The sequence below is a fragment of the Callospermophilus lateralis genome, chromosome 1, assembly GCF_048772815.1.
Source record: "Callospermophilus lateralis isolate mCalLat2 chromosome 1, mCalLat2.hap1, whole genome shotgun sequence".
NCBI classification, from domain to species: Eukaryota; Metazoa; Chordata; class Mammalia; order Rodentia; family Sciuridae; genus Callospermophilus; species Callospermophilus lateralis.
The window spans coordinates 6,331,160-6,347,317 of record NC_135305.1 but is presented as its reverse complement, the minus strand read 5'-3'; the positions used below and the strand labels follow the sequence as shown (position 1 = coordinate 6,347,317).

Below are 16,158 nucleotides of genomic sequence, written 5' to 3'. Positions count from 1 at the left end.
TTTCTTTTTCCTTTTTCTCTGTGCCTGGGGTGGAACCCAGGCACATGCTAAGTGCATGCTCTGACACTGAGCTTCACCAACAGCCATTAGCAATACTTTTTGATGATTGGCTGAAGGCCAGTTCTTGCTGTTCCTCTTGGTTGGGTGTGGTTAGCCCAGCATCAATCCTGCTCTCCGGAGACTTCCAGCGGTCACGTGTGCCTCCTCCTCTGCCAGCTTAGTTTGAGGACATCCAGAGCGACTTAGCAGGACACTATCTCAAAATAAAAGGAAGTCTGGGGATGTAACTCAGTGCTAGAGAGCTTGCTTCACGTGCTTGTGACCTGGCAGTCCCTAGTAGGGCCAATAAAAAGAAAGAAAAAGAAATCATTTTAAACCTCCAGTTTTGTTTTAGTCAGTTTTTTCTACCCTGTGATCAAAAGACCCAAACAAGAACATTTAAAAGAGGAAAAGTTTTTGCAGGGGCTATGGTTTCAGAGGTCTCAGTCCATAGATGGCCAACTCCATCCTTTGGGGCCCAAGGTGAGGCAGAACATCGTGGCAGAAGAGTGTGGGGGAGGCATGCAGCTCAGGACATGGCACCAGAAGCAGAGAGAGACTAGGCTCAGCTCAGGACCCGCTCCTCCAGCCACAGCCTACCTGCCTACAGTTACCACTCAGTTAATCCCTATCTGTGCATTAACACACTGATTAGGTCACAGCTGATATAACAGGAGCTTCTGGGGGACATCTCATACCTAAACCATAGCACTTTATTGTCCTGCGTCTCTGTTCCAGCAGGCAAGTTTGTATTCTATGAAAATTTAAATGGCCAATAATATGTCCACTTGGTGAGACATTAGGCAGCTGTTGAAATTTTATTCATGGAGGTATGAAGTAATATTTAGAAACAATATGTCTTAATTTTTTAAGAGGATCAAAAAATTGCCCATTAGGATGATGATTATTTAAGAAGAACTCTTTTTAGAAAACTCCAGAAAGCTTCACATTAACATGCTCGTAATGGTTCTAGGTGAGGTAATGAAACACTGGGAGATGCACATTCATTCTCTCATTTTATTATCTGAAAACATGGGCTGAGACTCAGCTCAGGGGCGGAGCCCTTGTCTGATGCGTGCAAGGTCCTGGTTTCCATTTCCAGCACCGAAAAGAAAAAAAAGTCTTAATAATGAAAAAATAAGGAAAAAAATCATCCGATAGTATCCTCCAAGCTATTCAGCCAGGCTCCCCCTGGTGCAGCAGGGGAGATGGGCGCTGGCTGGTGGACAGGGGAAGCTGCTCTCCAGTTCTCACCCGAGGCTACAAGACCATGATGCTGACAGCGATTCTGACACTAACATGCACCTCTCAGACCCACTCCTTGGTGGGTGACACACTAGGCACCTGCCACGTCAGGGTGAAGTCTAGTGGCTCCAGCAGTTCAGTGGTCAGTGCCTTCAAGACAAATAGGCATGACTGGGGGAGGAGGCAGGATGCGGAGGGGGAAAGAAGGGGACATAGCGAGAGATCATGGGCTACAGCGGCACCTCAGTGACTTCTGGTTGACCCAGGTGCTACTGGTTGCCTGTTCTGTCAGGGGGTAAGATCCTTATGGGGGGGGGGGTAAGATCACCAGGGGTCGCTTTGTTTTGCTTTAGGGGGTGGGAAATGATTTCCCAAGGTCTCTTGCAACCAGGAGTGGCTCCCCGGCATTTTTCTGGGCAGTCAGATGTGGGAGGAAGTTGAAGGGGTGGGGCTTCTAGACAAGCCATTATTTTTCTGATGAAGATGGACAGACTTGTTTGCCAGACTTGTTTTCCCTTCTTTGTTCTTGCCCCGTCTTGTCTGGACCACAAACACAACGCTGGAGATGCAGCGGCCAGCTTTTGTCTAAGACGTGGAAGCCTGAAAAGATAAGCGTATCAGGGTTCCCCAGAGAGACGGCCAGCGGAGCATGTGAGGAGGGGTTCTAGGAGGAATTGGTTCACTTGATGACGGAGGCTGGCCTGTGCCAGGATGGGTGGGCAGGCCCTCTGCCAGCTGAACGGTGGAGAACCACCCAACGGTGGAGTCCAGAGGAGTCCGAGTCAGGGAAGTGACACTGCAGCCCCGTTTGGGGCCAAAGGCCTGAGCCCCAGGGCGGCACCGGCCCGGTTCCAGAACTCAAAGCTGAAGAACCTGTAGTTGTGATGCCCAAGGGCAGGAGCAGAGCACCCCTCCTGCTCTGAAAGGGAGAGTGAGAGCAAGAGTCCCTCAGGCTATGACCTGGGTGTTCGTCCCCACTAAAACTCAGACACTTGGTAACAGAGTTTGGAGCTGGGGCCTTAGGAAGGTGATCAGGATTAGCTGAGGCCTCAGGCCCCTCATGGTGGCATCTGACCTGGCATGCTTGCTCTATCTCACCCCACGAACCCTGAGCCTTCTCAGGACTCTGCACAGTCCTTGTCAGCATGAAGGCTCCCGCCAGATGTGACCCCTCAACCTTGAACCTCCACCCCAGAGTTTATTCTTTCTAAATCAGCAAGTCTGTGATATTCAGCTACAGCAACAGAGCAGAGTGAGGTGCCTGACTTCCGCCTTCTCACTTTCCCACTGGGCACCCAGCTGGTGGGATGGCACCTGCCCACACTAGGGCAGCTCCGCCCCACACGGTCCATCAACGCACACTCCATGCTTCTCTGGAAACCCGCTCCAGCCGCACCCAGAAACCGCTTCCCAGCCGTCTGGGCGTGTCCCAGTCTACTCAAGTTGACACCCAAGATTAACCATCATGGTAAAGTTCTGGGAGAAAAGTAAAATCTTGATTCTCATTCTGATGTAAAAGTGAACTTGTGTTAAAGCTTGTATTCAACTCATGAGGAAAACAGGATCTGGAGTCAAGGGAAGTGGAAAAGAAAGACACGAAATGGTGAAAGTGGCTTTTCCAGGGGTGGCAGAGAGACCTCTGGTCTCTACCTAAAAGGGCAGAATCTGCACATTTGTAGGCTGAAGGCTGTGGAAAAGAAGCTGCAGGGAACCTCCCTTCCCACAACTGTTCCCTCCCGCCCTCCTGCATGTGGCCAACTGGAGCTTTGTCATTGCAGAGGGACAAAGTAGAAGCCCAGGCCTCAGCCAGAGGGAAGGCAGGAAGGGAAACTGGGGAGAGCCCAGAAGGGACTCACACCTGGCCCCCACCTAGAGCGGAACTGCTGTCCCCAGTACTGAGTCTCAGGATCTCTATCCACACCCCTTGAAGGACGTGGGAAATACAACCCCCAGGGAAAAAAGGAGAACTACAGGCCCAGGGAACTTCCCTTACCTACAACTGTTCCCCTGCCACCTCCTGCCCCTGCCCTAATGAGCCCACCACCAGCAACTGACAGAGTTCCTCCTATGACCTGGCCCTGATAGACCCTATAAAACCCAGACCCTTGTTGTAGCCCAGCGCCATTTTCTCCTTGAAAATGTGCCCCTCCATTGTTTAATTAGCATCACGGATCCCTTGAGGTCTGTCTCCATTTCTTTCTCTTTCTGTTTTCTCCCTCATTTGTTTTCATTTAATGCCAAACCTGGGAGTTCAGGGCTCTTAACCCCTCCCGTCCTAACAAACCTCTACCACTTTTTCATATTTCTCTCCTACTTCTCTCTCTCTCTCTCCATCTTATACTCAAAGGTTAATGACAGTCACGTTGAAATGGCCGATGAGACCTGGAAAGTGACCGTTGATCATCCAGCAGTTCTGTGGCTCTCTGAGGCCGGGGAAGCCCCAAGCCACGATTAGCATGGCTGAATTCCCAGAGGGTCTGCCCCCACCCCTTCTACAATATACTCAAAGAAGGAGGACCGTCATGCTCTCCACGTCCACTATAGCCCAACGTGGCCAGTACACAACCTGAAATCAACCCCAGTCCTGGAGTAGATCTTTGCTGCCTGGCTGCCACGTAGATAGAGCGAGGACCCATATCGGGTCCTTTGTGGTGCTGGAGGCATCCTCCCTCTGACCCTGTCTGCTCCAGTTCCTTCCTTCCCTCTGGATTCAGACCTCCGGATCAGAGGCTGCCTTCCGCCATTTTGTTCCCGTATGCAACACCACCCTTCTCATTCTTCAGGGCGGTCACATCCCTTCTAGTCTCCCTTCAGAGGTGCCCTGCCCAAGACCCTGGCCTTCTGGCCCATCTGGACCTGAGGGAGTCCTCCACCAATGGGAATTCAGGAGGGCACGCCCTCTCATTCTCCAGTGGAACTCTGTCCAGGACAGGCGTCATCAAGGGACATGTCGATGTAGCCCCTACCCTGGCCAAGCTGTTCCCACATGGGGGCAAACAGTCATCCTAGGGGATCCCCCTTAGGTTGTCTCATTAAAAATTTTTTACACAGATCTGGCCACAGTCTAAATTAGATCACCTAAGTCGATAGCCCAAATTCAGAATATGGAATCTCTGACCCCCAAATCCTCCAAGACTTGGACAGTTCCTCCAACGAAATGGCAAATGGCCTGAGGTTCCTTACCTCCAAGCTTGCTTTTACCTCTGCTCAAAGCCCTCATTATGCCAACCTGGCTCTGCTCTACAATTAATTCTTGCTGACTCCCATTTCCTTAAACCCCCTAGATCAAGTCCTGACCCCTATCCCTCCTCCTCATTTATTGCCTTCGAAATAGCAGATGAACCCCCACCTTACAAAACCAAGGGGCCTTCTGCCCCCTCATCTCAGCCCCCTCCCCAACCCTGAATCCCCACTCCCCATCCACCATACCTCCGCCTCCCACCACATGGCCTGAAACTCTTCTTCCAAAGCATGTTTCCCCTTTGGAAAGTAGCCGAGACTGTGGAGTCCATGTTCCCTTTTCTATGAACAGATATTTCAAAATTGAGGACAGATTTGGCTCATTTTCTGAAAATTCTACTAAGTTTAGGAAGGAATTCATATGTCTGGCTCAGGCCTATCACCTTACTTGGGCAGATGTTCACTATATTCTCACTTCCACCTTGACCCCAGTGAACATGCCCATATTTGACAAGCTGATCTCCTCCATGCTGGCCTTCTCCATACCCCAAACTCCTCACCTGGCAAGGAAAAAAACAACAGAAAAATCTGTCTCAGTTAGAGTAAAACTACTGCTCATCTGTCCTAGTTCAGGAATACAAATTATTTATTTTCTCTAGTGGGGATATCACCCAGAGCACTAACAGGCCTGCCTCCCACTTCAAATCGAGGAGAATAATATGAAATCATGGTCTTGTGAGTACGAGCACCCAAAGGACAAAGGGAAAATGTAATTTTAAGGGCACAACTAGCTGGCAAATGTCCTCCCTTAAATTAAAATAGTTATCAAGAAGTTAATTAGTGCCAGGCCTAGGGGCACATACCTATAATCCCAGTGGCTCAGGAGGCTGAGTCAGGAGGATTACAAGTTCAAAGCCAGCCTCAGCAGTAGGGAGGCACTAAGCAACTCAGTGAGACCCTGTCTCTAAATAAAATACAAAATAGGGCTGGGGATGTAGCTCAGTGTTTGAGTTCCCATGAGTTAAATCCCTGGTCCAAAAAAAAAAAAAAAAAAAAGAAGAAGAAGTTATTTAGTATCCTCCATTCTGAGTGAGGCCCCAGACAGAGGTCATGGAAGGAAAGGAAGAAACTGCTGACCCCTAGAGGCCCCGGGATTGGGGAGCTGTCCCATAGTCAAAGAGTCAGTTTTCTTGGCACAGGTACCCATGTTCTGTTCTCCTTCACTTGTCATCAAAAGTAATAGTAGGGGATGGCTTAATCACCGTTGAGATAAAGGAGATGCCTAATAATATTCTGCATCCAACCTGGCTTTCTTATCAACTGGGGAAAAAAACTGGTCTCTGGAGGAAACATAAACTACAGGACCACACCTTAAGAGGCTGACTTTATAAAGGAAAAAAATATGGTTAAAATGCCCAATGAATGAGGTTTTGCCTCTCAAGCTCAGAAGAGCACCTTCCCTCACTTACCTTCTGCCAGATCACTCTCTGTCCAAGGCTTGCATTGAAATGTAAATTGCAGAGGCTTGCAGGGCTTGCAGAGAACTGATTTGGGACTGAAGAAAAGAGTGTGTCACTTTTAAATCCAAGCCTCCTGTGGCTGGTTATCTTGCCACCCTGCTTTCTTAACAATATCCACTATAGCATAGGGAGGGAAAATGGAATGATCAAGTCTTCTTTACCTAAGGATTTTAGTGCTGTCTCATTCTTTCACTCTAATTTTAGCCAAAAAGTAAACTCTAATAAATATGTTTTATATGCTCCTTTACTAGAGTGATCAATGACCATGTCATTTTTTTAGAACTCTTCATTTTTTCTTAGAATTTTTTTAATTCTATATTTTCAAGCTCATGGTTTTATGATGAATTCACATTGGATCTTGTGTGCCTAGATTAAAATATTTTCCTGATCAGTCTTATTTTATCTAACTACAGAGGTTTTTACATTGTTTTGTCATTGTTCAGGGGCCAATTTTTAAGGATTAGCTCTCAAATACGTTAGGAAAATTTCCTCTTACAATGGATACAAGATCTCTGTCTCCTGTCTGTTTTGTGTATGTGTGCACACCTGCGTACTGTATTGTTGTGTCTACATGTGTGCTTGTGCCAATATGTCATGTACATGGTATCAAATTTGGTATATAGATAAATGCTACATATAAAATCAAGTACTCTTAACTTCTCAAATTCCATAAGGTAATATATTTAAACATTAAATGTGTTTTTATAGATTGATAAATGGAAAAAGGTTTTAGATTGCTTTGTATCTATGTCTTTACTGAAACAAGATTACTGAGGGTCATGATTCTAGCTCTGCACTTCTCCCGGGTGAGCTGCGAGACCTAGGGGCCTGCTTCTTGACTCCCCTCACAGGACGGGCCCCCAAACACCGATCTTCACTCCAGTCTCAAATGTAGAAACCCAAATTGCCCCCTGCCTCAAGGCAGGTAGATTCATCAGCCTCTCTGGGCTTGTGGAAGGGTGAAAAAGAACAAGAAGCAGCAATTGAACTTATTGATGAAATAGACAGACTTAACCAACAAGCCAGTGAGGTGATACTGAAAGTAGAACAGAAACATAACAAACTCTGCCAACCATTTTTTTTTTTTTCAGAAGAAGTCATAAAAATCACAGATTTGGGGGTGACAACATTTATCCACCATCCACAAGTCTCTGCACTGCTTGGGGAGGAAGATGAAGAGGCACTGCATTATTTGACCAGAGGTGAGTGACAGATTTGAAGATATCAAATCAGGTTACAGAACAGATTTTTATTTTTATGAAAATCCTTACTTCAAAAATAAAGTTCTCTCCAAAGAATTTCATCTGAAAGAGAGTGGTGATCCATCTTCAAAGTCCACTGAAATTAAGTGGAAATCTGGAAAGGATTTGGTGAGATCTTCAAGCCAAATGCAGAATCAGGCCATGAGGAAGAGGCGACATGAAGAACCAGAGAGCTGCTTTGCCTGACCACTCTGAGGCAGGTGCAGACGAGTTAGGAGAGGTGACCAGAGGTGACACTTGGCCAAATCCATTGCAGCACTACTTGGTTCCTGATATGGATGATGAAGAAGGGGGAGGAGAAAAAGAAAAAGAAGAAGATGATGGTGATAAAGCCGGAGTAGAAGACATTGATGCAGAAGGGAATGAGGATGAAGGTGAGGAAGATGAAGATGATGATGAAGGGGAGGAAGGAGAGGAGGAGGAAGGAGAAGATGACCCATGGAACATTGATGGATTCCAACCTTTTTTCTTTCTTGCTTTTTTAAAATTCAGTCCCTGGGGGCAAGTTGCAGCCTTTTCCTCCCCTCCCACCTTGTGCTCAGTCGCCCTGTTCTTGAGGTCTTTTCTCAAACCATGTTTCTCAGCTTCTTTGGGGGGAAATACCTTGAGCAAAGTACAATGGGAAAAGAATCTCTACACCCTTCTGTTCTAAATTCATTTTTATCCCTTCCTGTCTCAAAACAAAAGCCTGTCTGGAATCCACAGCACCGAGCTCTGTGGGAAAGAAGCCCTTCTGCCCCTTCTGTGCTGGAAGCTGGAGGGGCTGGGCCCTGTGGAGTGCAGAGAATGCTAGCTTTTCCCTCCTTTCTCTGTATAGTGGGCTCAGAGATTACACTGTGTCTCTATGTGAATATGGACAGTTAGCATTCAACAACATGTATCTTCTACTTTTTTGTTTAAAAAAAAAACTTGGGGCTGGGTTTGTGGCTCAGTGGTAGAGTGCTTGCCTCACATGTGTGAAGCACTGGGTTCAATTCTCAGCACTGCATATGAAATAAATGAATAAAAATTAAAATTTATTATTTTTAATAAATTTAAAATTTAAAAATTGTTTTTAAAAATACTAAAAATTATTTTAAAAATTTAAAAACACTTAAAAATATTGGTTAAAGTTTAGCAAAGGGTGGGTTTGAGATGTTTTGATGGGATAAGTGGGCTTTGTGACAATATGGCTTCTTCTTTGGCATGTTTAATTGTGATGTTTAATGGACATACTTCCTGTTTAAGATGACACTTTTAAAATAAAATCCTCTCCTAATGATGACTTGAGCCCTGCCACTCAATGGGAAAACCAGCAGAACTTCTGGGATCTTATTTGGAATTGACCTTCTCTCTCTCTCTCTCTCTTTTTTTTTTTTTTTTTTTTTTTGGTGGTGCTAGGGATTGAAACCAGGGCCTTGTGCGTGTGAGGCAAGCACTCTACCAACTGAGCTATATCCCCAGCCCAAGAATTGTCTTTCCCTATTGTAATTTTGTTTATTTTTAAATTTTCTTTTTTTTTCACTGTAAAGGAAAGATGATGCTCAGTTTTAAACATTAAAAGTGTACAAGTTGCTTTGTTACAATTAAAAAAAACTAAATGTGTACACACAAACACACACACAAAAGATTCTATCAGGTGTAATTTATGTACAAAGAGTATGAGAGTTTTCAGTTGGGTTTCAATTAAAATACCATAAAAACATAAAAATGTTTCATCTTATTAAAGTGGAAAAATTTGTCTAAACTCAGAAATTTTATAAGGGTTGTTTCATAATGTAAATTATGAAAAAGAATCAACAGCTAGGAAAGAGATATAAAAAGATTCTAGGTACAGAAATATATTTTAATATGGAAAATAGAAGAAAAAATTCTGGATGTGAAAGTCTTTGTGTGGTAAAGTAAAAAGTTATAGAATGTCTAAGTAGGTTTGTGGAGGGAAAATGTCAAAGAGTTTGTGTGTAACTAAGTTGATTGTATATAAATAGCACAATCAGTTAAAGTTATTCAAGGTTTTCTCCTGGGTCAAATATTAAATATAAATATAAAATATAAAAAAGTTTAATCCTCTATGGGTTGAAATAACAAAGCTTTCTTTAAACATTAATCTACTCTTATCTATCAAGATAATCTCTTGTTTCTCTTAAGTTTTATTCTTTAGAAAAACTAGTCTTGAAGGAATTAGGGTTTGTACAATTCTGGTTAAACAACAACTGTTATTTTAGAGTATTACACTACCTTACAGAGTCTAAACTTTTATTTAAAAGCTAAACTTGATTAATATAAGAACATCAGTGCAATCATGGGACTGTTAATAGCTTCTTTGTGATATTTTCAAAGTATATAAGTCTTTAACATATAAGGTTTAAAAGAGAACTTTTACCAAGCTGGTATTCTTCAAACTAAAGTTTAAAGTAAGGTTTGGGACTATAAAATTATGTTTCTTGGTTTATAACTATTATACAAACTCAACATGTTTTTGTTCTTGTCAATTTCATTTTGTATTTTCCTTGCAAACTTTAACTGTTGTCTGTTGGTGCCCTACAGAAGTACAACTTCTAATATAACAACCTGAGCTGATTTGAGTTAATAGGCCATCACCTCCAGGATGATGTATGGCTAAATCCAGTACTAATACTGACTCCAATTAAATAGAAGCTGTAAATAACCATAAAGTTATAGACATTAAAGTTAAAATCCAGTACTTTTACTTTAAGACTGGTGAAACTGGCTTGTTGGATGTTTAAGACCAAAACATGGAAACTAAAAGTAAGAAAGTAAAAGGGCCAAGAAAGAAAATAGCCAATATTTGGCTCTTACCCTCTGAGTGTCGGGAGCCATTCTCACACGTGACTGGGTGACTCCAGGTTAGGGTCTGAGGCGCTCTGGCTGTGTCGGAGCTTTCCCGGCCCTCTCCTGATGAGAGAACCTGTCCGTGTGGGGGTGTAACTGACCACTGACCCCGGAGGCCCAATCACTGACCCTGACCTTGGAGTGCGGCCCCCCCCTCGACCTTCATTGGATGGAATTATCCCCTGAGTTTCTTGCTCCCCAATAAAAGGCTACTCCCTGGCGTGCTCTCTCTCTCTCTCTCTCTCTCTCCTGCTAGCCCTGAGTAATCCTTGCTGCCCTGCCGGGCGGTTAGTAGAGGGAACCAGAGAGGGGAGCCTTCTCGGACCTGGTCATAGAAAAAGGTAACTGAGTCTGTGTGTTTATTTCGATCTCACTAGCTAACTTTTATGCCAAGAACCTCATTAATGAAACCATTGCGCTGGCCGCATGGTAGATCTGAGTCAGCTGAAACTCAGGGAACAAGGGGACTTCTCTAAGGCCTTTGCAACTCTGGGCCACATCACCTCCATCTGGGGATCACTGAGGCCCTAGAAAACAGAAAGTTGAAACGGTGCACATGCTACAAAGAAAAGTTTGTGGAAGAGGAAGATGTCCCTGATGCTTCCAAAGGGAGGCAACATGGTCAAGGAGACGCTGACCCATCCTGGAAAATGGCACCAAAGGATCTAAGAGGCTACTTTCAAGTTCCCAAGAGTGACGCCCTGAGGGAACTTAGCTGACTCTTAACAATAGCCAGGAACAAGGTCAATTTGACCAGCCTGGTCTTAAAAACAGTTATAACCAAAATACAGCCATACTCTGGCATTTAAAAGAAAATACAATAGTTCTTTTAATGGAAATTAAGATGTACCCTTGTCAGCCCCACAGCCCTGGTGCCCCTCAAATTCTGAGGTATTTTTCCTTTGTGAGGCTCATATTTAACACTGTCTACCAAAAATCAGACTGGCCTCTGTACCTTGGCCTTCCCTACTTCTCAAATTGATGTTTTACCCAACAACCAAAGTTTGCCTATCCTGATAATGGTGCACACCAGACACAAGAGAGCCTTCAGTTTATTCCCTTACTCATAGGGCTTCAGATATCCACCTGGATATCTCTGGCGCAGGAGCAGTAGGATCGCCTTCTGCTGAACAAGGTAACCTCTGCCTCTTCCTAGGGGGAAGAATGTTGCTTCTATATCAATCAATCAGGACTGGTAAGGGATAAGGTTAAACAACTACAGGACTGATTGGAGAAGAGACCTACCTGGTACCTGGTGGTCCTACTGGGGGATCTAAAATGATGGACTTCCTGGTTCCTTCCCTCATGTCCCCCTTAACTTTCATCTTTTTCATAACAACCTTTCTTCCCTATATTCTTAACTTTATACAGAAACAGCTTCTTGACAGGGTGACCTGTTTAGGTTCAGAGGCCTCCCAAGAACACATCAAAGCTATTCTCCTCCTGCACTTGAAACTTGAACATCCTGAGCCCCACAAGGAGGAAATCACCCAAGATGACCTCAAGTTTCCCTCCCTCTACATCCCCTCCCTCTACACCCCTGTGTCTCAGGCTTCAACTACAGGAAACTTATGGGAACCCTCCCTCGCCTCTGTGTTCTCTTCCATATCTCAGATAGGGGATCCCCTACTCCTTCCCCTTCAGAAGGAAGTAGCTAGATATGATGACATTGCCCCAGCTCATTATACTACTTTCAGAGTCTAGAATGAAGGCGGTAGAAAATAGATTGCAGGGAACTTCCCTTATCCACAACTCTTCCCCTCCGCACAGGCCTGCCATGTGTGTAAGCAGAGGTCTGTGGCCAACTGGAGCTTTGTCATTGTAGTGGGATAAAGTAGAAGCCCAGGCCTCAGCCAGAGGGAAGGCAGGAAGGGAAAATGGAGAGAGCCCAGAAGGGACTCACACCTGGCCCCCACCTAGAGCTGAACTGGCTGTCCCCAGTACTAAGCCCTGGGATCTCTATCCACACCCTTTGAAGGATGTGGGAAATAACAACCCCCAGGGATAAAAGGAGAACTACAGGCCCAGGGAACTTCCCTTACCTACAACTATTCCCTTAACCCCCCTGCCTTCCTCAAATTTTTCCTATCTAGCCCTTGCTGTAGCCTGTCACCATTTTCTCCTTGAAAGTGTGTCCCTCCATTGCATGATAAAGCATCTCTGATCCATTGAGGTCTATCACTATTTTTATCTATCTATCTATCTATAGATATAGATATATAACTTTTGGTACCAAGGGACATTTAACAACTGACTGACATCCCCAGCCCTTTATGGTATTTATTTAGAGACAGGGTCTCTCTGAGTTGCTTGGGACCTTGCTAAGTTGCTGAGGCTGACTTTCAACTGGTGATTCTCCTGCCTCAGTCTCCTGAGCTGCTGAGATCACAGGCGTGCACCCAGCTTATAGGCAACAATTCTGCCATTAGTTAGGTAACATTGGTTGCAGGGATGTGGAAGAGTTCTTGTATGAAAGGAGGGTCTGATTTGACACCAGGTGTGATGGCATTTGGGGGACAGGGCACGGCTTCCCACCAAAGCACAAAGTCTTCCTGCAGAGGGAAGGAGAGGTGAACTTTCCCTTGAGCAGTAATGTCAGCCCTTCCAAAGGAAAGACATGTGCCTATTTTCTGAAGTGATGATTTCTGCTAAACAAACCTGGTCACTGTCTTAATTGGTTGAGACTAGTTGAAGATGATTTGGTTACGTGGGTGCTGCTGGGTGTTGAGTTAAAATTCACAAGGACTGAGTGCCTGCTCTAGATCCCAAGGCACCAGGGTGAAATGGAATCATTCATGATGAAATTCCAGGCCACGAAACTGACACTAAGTTGTTTATCTGATTTTCTAAGAAATGAGAAGGCTGACCCCAAATTGACCATGAACAGGATTTGGCTAGCATGATCAGGAAGTCCCCTGTATTTTAACCCTACAAGGAAAGCCATTTGGAAAGAATAAATCTGCTTTTTGTTTCCTGTTGCTGCTATCTTCAGCCCTTTCCAGTCTATAAAGCCCACCTCCTCTGCCTCAGCCTCCAAGGGTGTCTTTAATCAGATTTTTAGAGAAGATGCCATCTAAATTCATGAATCACTAATAAAAGCCAATTAGACCTTTAAACTAGTCTTGTAATTTTGTCTTTTGAAGAGGAGATATCAAATACTTGCCCAAGGTGGAGGGAAGACAAAGACTCTTTTCTGGTAAGAGCTTCCCCATATTTCTCTGAGAAGCAAAAAAAACTGACTTCAGTTTTATCTTTTGGTTTACACATGAGTCCATCAATAAACTAAACATTCCCTCTGGGGTGTGGTGCATCAGGTTGCAGCGGACAGAGCTTCTCACTAACAATTAGAAGAGCCAGAGGCAGTGGAGAGCTGCTGAGAGCACGGAGCCCAGAGCCTGAGACAGCTGATATCTGCAGCTGCGGGTACCCTCTGGGTACTGGCCAAGTCTGGACAGGCACATGAGGCTGAAAATCCAGATTTTGATCCCACAGAGGGCCACGGCCAGGGACAGAAAACCAGCAGGGCTCCTGGTGGAGACCAAGGGGGAATTCCAAGGACAGTCTGCTGAATCCTAAGCTTGTGTGGGACAAGCAACTGAAACCTAAGTATGAAGCCTCTGAGGAGCCGTGGAAGGTTCCAGTGGACTTGCCTAACTGAGATCAGGTTTGAGATGTTCTGGAGTTCTGGGGAGGGGACTCCCCATTAGAAACTGGAGCCCTCAACCCTGCCTTGACTCACAGAGTCCTTGACTGGATCAGGGCACTGGAAAAGGGGAACACTCCCAGGATGGTCATAACATTGGATGCCTTAAAATTTTAGAAGCTGCATTTGGCATCTCAGAAAAATTACTAGGTACGTGAAAAATAAAGCAAAACAAAAAGACAAACCCACAGATACCTAGATATTGAAATTATATGACTTTGAAATAATTGTGATTGACATATTAAAGAAAGCAGGGAAAATATGGAGAACTTTACTTGAGTATAAAATATATAAAAAATATATTCAGTGGAAACTCTAGAACTGAAAAGTATGATAAACAAAGTTATGAACTCTATGGATTAGACACAAACTAAAGACAGGGTTAGAACTGCACACAAATCAATAGAAAACATCTGAACTGAAGCACAGAAAGAATGGAAAATACAGAAATAAGCATTAGAGAGACATGGGGCGCAGCACAGTGAATAGGTCTGCTACACTTGTATAATTAATTTCCTGGAGAAAGAGAGTGGGGCTGAAGCATATTTGAAGAGATCGTGTCCAAGAACACAAGTTCCCTAAAACTGATGAAAGTCATCAATTCACAGATTCAGTAAGTTCTACGACTCCTAAGCAGAGTGAATACAAAGTCACTCATACAAGTGCATCATAGTAGGACCTCTGAAAACCAAGGACAAAGGTAGAAATTTAAAAAAAAAAATTAGTTGTAGTTGGACACAATGCCTTTATTTTATTCATCTTTTTGTGGCGCTGAGGATCGAACCCAGTGCCTTGCACATGCTAGATGAGCACCCTACCGCTGAGCCACAACCCCAACCCCCAAAGGTAAAAATCTTAAAAAGAGCCAGAAAGAAAGCCAGCCATGGCCTGATAAGATGGTCAGCAGACACCAGAAACAGTAGAGCCAGAAGACAGTGAGGTCAGCACCTTCCGTGTGCCCAAAGAGAGTTCACAGATGTCATTAAAATTCCCCCAAAGTTTTATGCTTTGAATAAAAGTGTTTCCTTCCAGCAATTTCTGTCTCCCCCATTTTTGGTAGGGCAATGGGCAGCACTGACATTGGAGCCCAGTAACTTTGGATCCTTAACGAAGTTTAGGCAATAAGCTTCATTTGGAAGACAGGGATAGTAGAGGCTTCTCCTTTTATCTTTTAATTGTCATGAATAATATATGGTTTATAATTGTTTCCTGTAATTAAAATTAAAAAGAAAAAAAGTTAATTATTCTAACATTCCAAAAAAGGTTTTTCAAAGGGTGAGTCTAGCAATGATTATTCACTTTCTTGTTTCCATGATCTGCTTAGTTCCCATTCACCCTTTCTTAAAACCACAAGACTAATATTCTATGTCAATTTCTTTTTCATGTTAAAGTGTTAATAAAACACTGGATTTAACTTAATACTGTTAACAGCATGGTTTTATTTATTTTGTCATCTCTGTCCTTACTTCCATGTCTTTCCAGAGCAAAAGCTTGACCTACCCAGCCATTGAGGCAGATGTACTCAGGTACCTGGGTTAAAAATCGGGGACCAGATATGTCAGAGATGCCAACCAGCACACAGAACTTGAGGACCACTCCGCTTCCAGAGGCTTCTACTTGAGTCCCAAGTGAGCTGGCCAATCCCCTTCTTAAAATCACTATGATCTTCCCCGAGATATAGCCTCCTAGCATACGATCCCTGGGGATCAGAGTATCTTCTTATCCAATCTTTTCATAACTTCTTCAGCTTGTGCCATCTTCTAGAATAAGTAAAGTCCTGGACTCCCAGTCAGGTGGGAACAAATCATCCTCACCATTTACTTGGTCTCTCTGTGGTTTCCATGTTCTACTTGTCCAGCAAAAATGCTGAATAACATGATTGTGACTCCAAATGGGGCAATAAAGAAAAATATCACTCACAACACTTGCTACAGATAGCAGGGGACCTTATACAAGAGAGCCATGGCAAAGGGCACAGGGACCACTGCACCCAGGGAGAGAGACTGGCTTCCACTCTGACTCCAACTAGGACAAGTGAGGACTTATAATCATGGAGAAGGTGGATGAAAAATTAATAAGAGGAAACATCAGGGAAAGGGGTCCTGGTTGAACTGAGTTAGCAAGATTCTTGTTCAAGCTGAATTCCACAAGGACAGAGAAGGAGGCCCAAGGTCAGGCCTAGTCTGAAAGAACTAGGTGGCCCACTGAAGTTTTGATCAAAGGAGTCTTTTTAAGGATTACCAGTGAAAGTGAAAGTCCATCAACTGAAAGTGTGAGTCATCATTCAAAGTCCCTGGAAATTCCCATTTATAACCACTCCTTAGAAATTACCATATACAAATAGGAAAGTCAAGAATGCACTTGTTTCCTTTTTTAT

The 16,158-nt window shown here is 44.1% G+C and overlaps 1 pseudogene; it reads left to right on the top strand.

Moving 5' to 3' along the window:
* Positions 1-6,763: 6,763 nt before the first annotated feature.
* Positions 6,764-11,696, top strand: LOC143390481 (protein SET pseudogene; annotated as a pseudogene).
* The last annotated feature ends 4,462 nt before the right edge of the window (positions 11,697-16,158 follow it).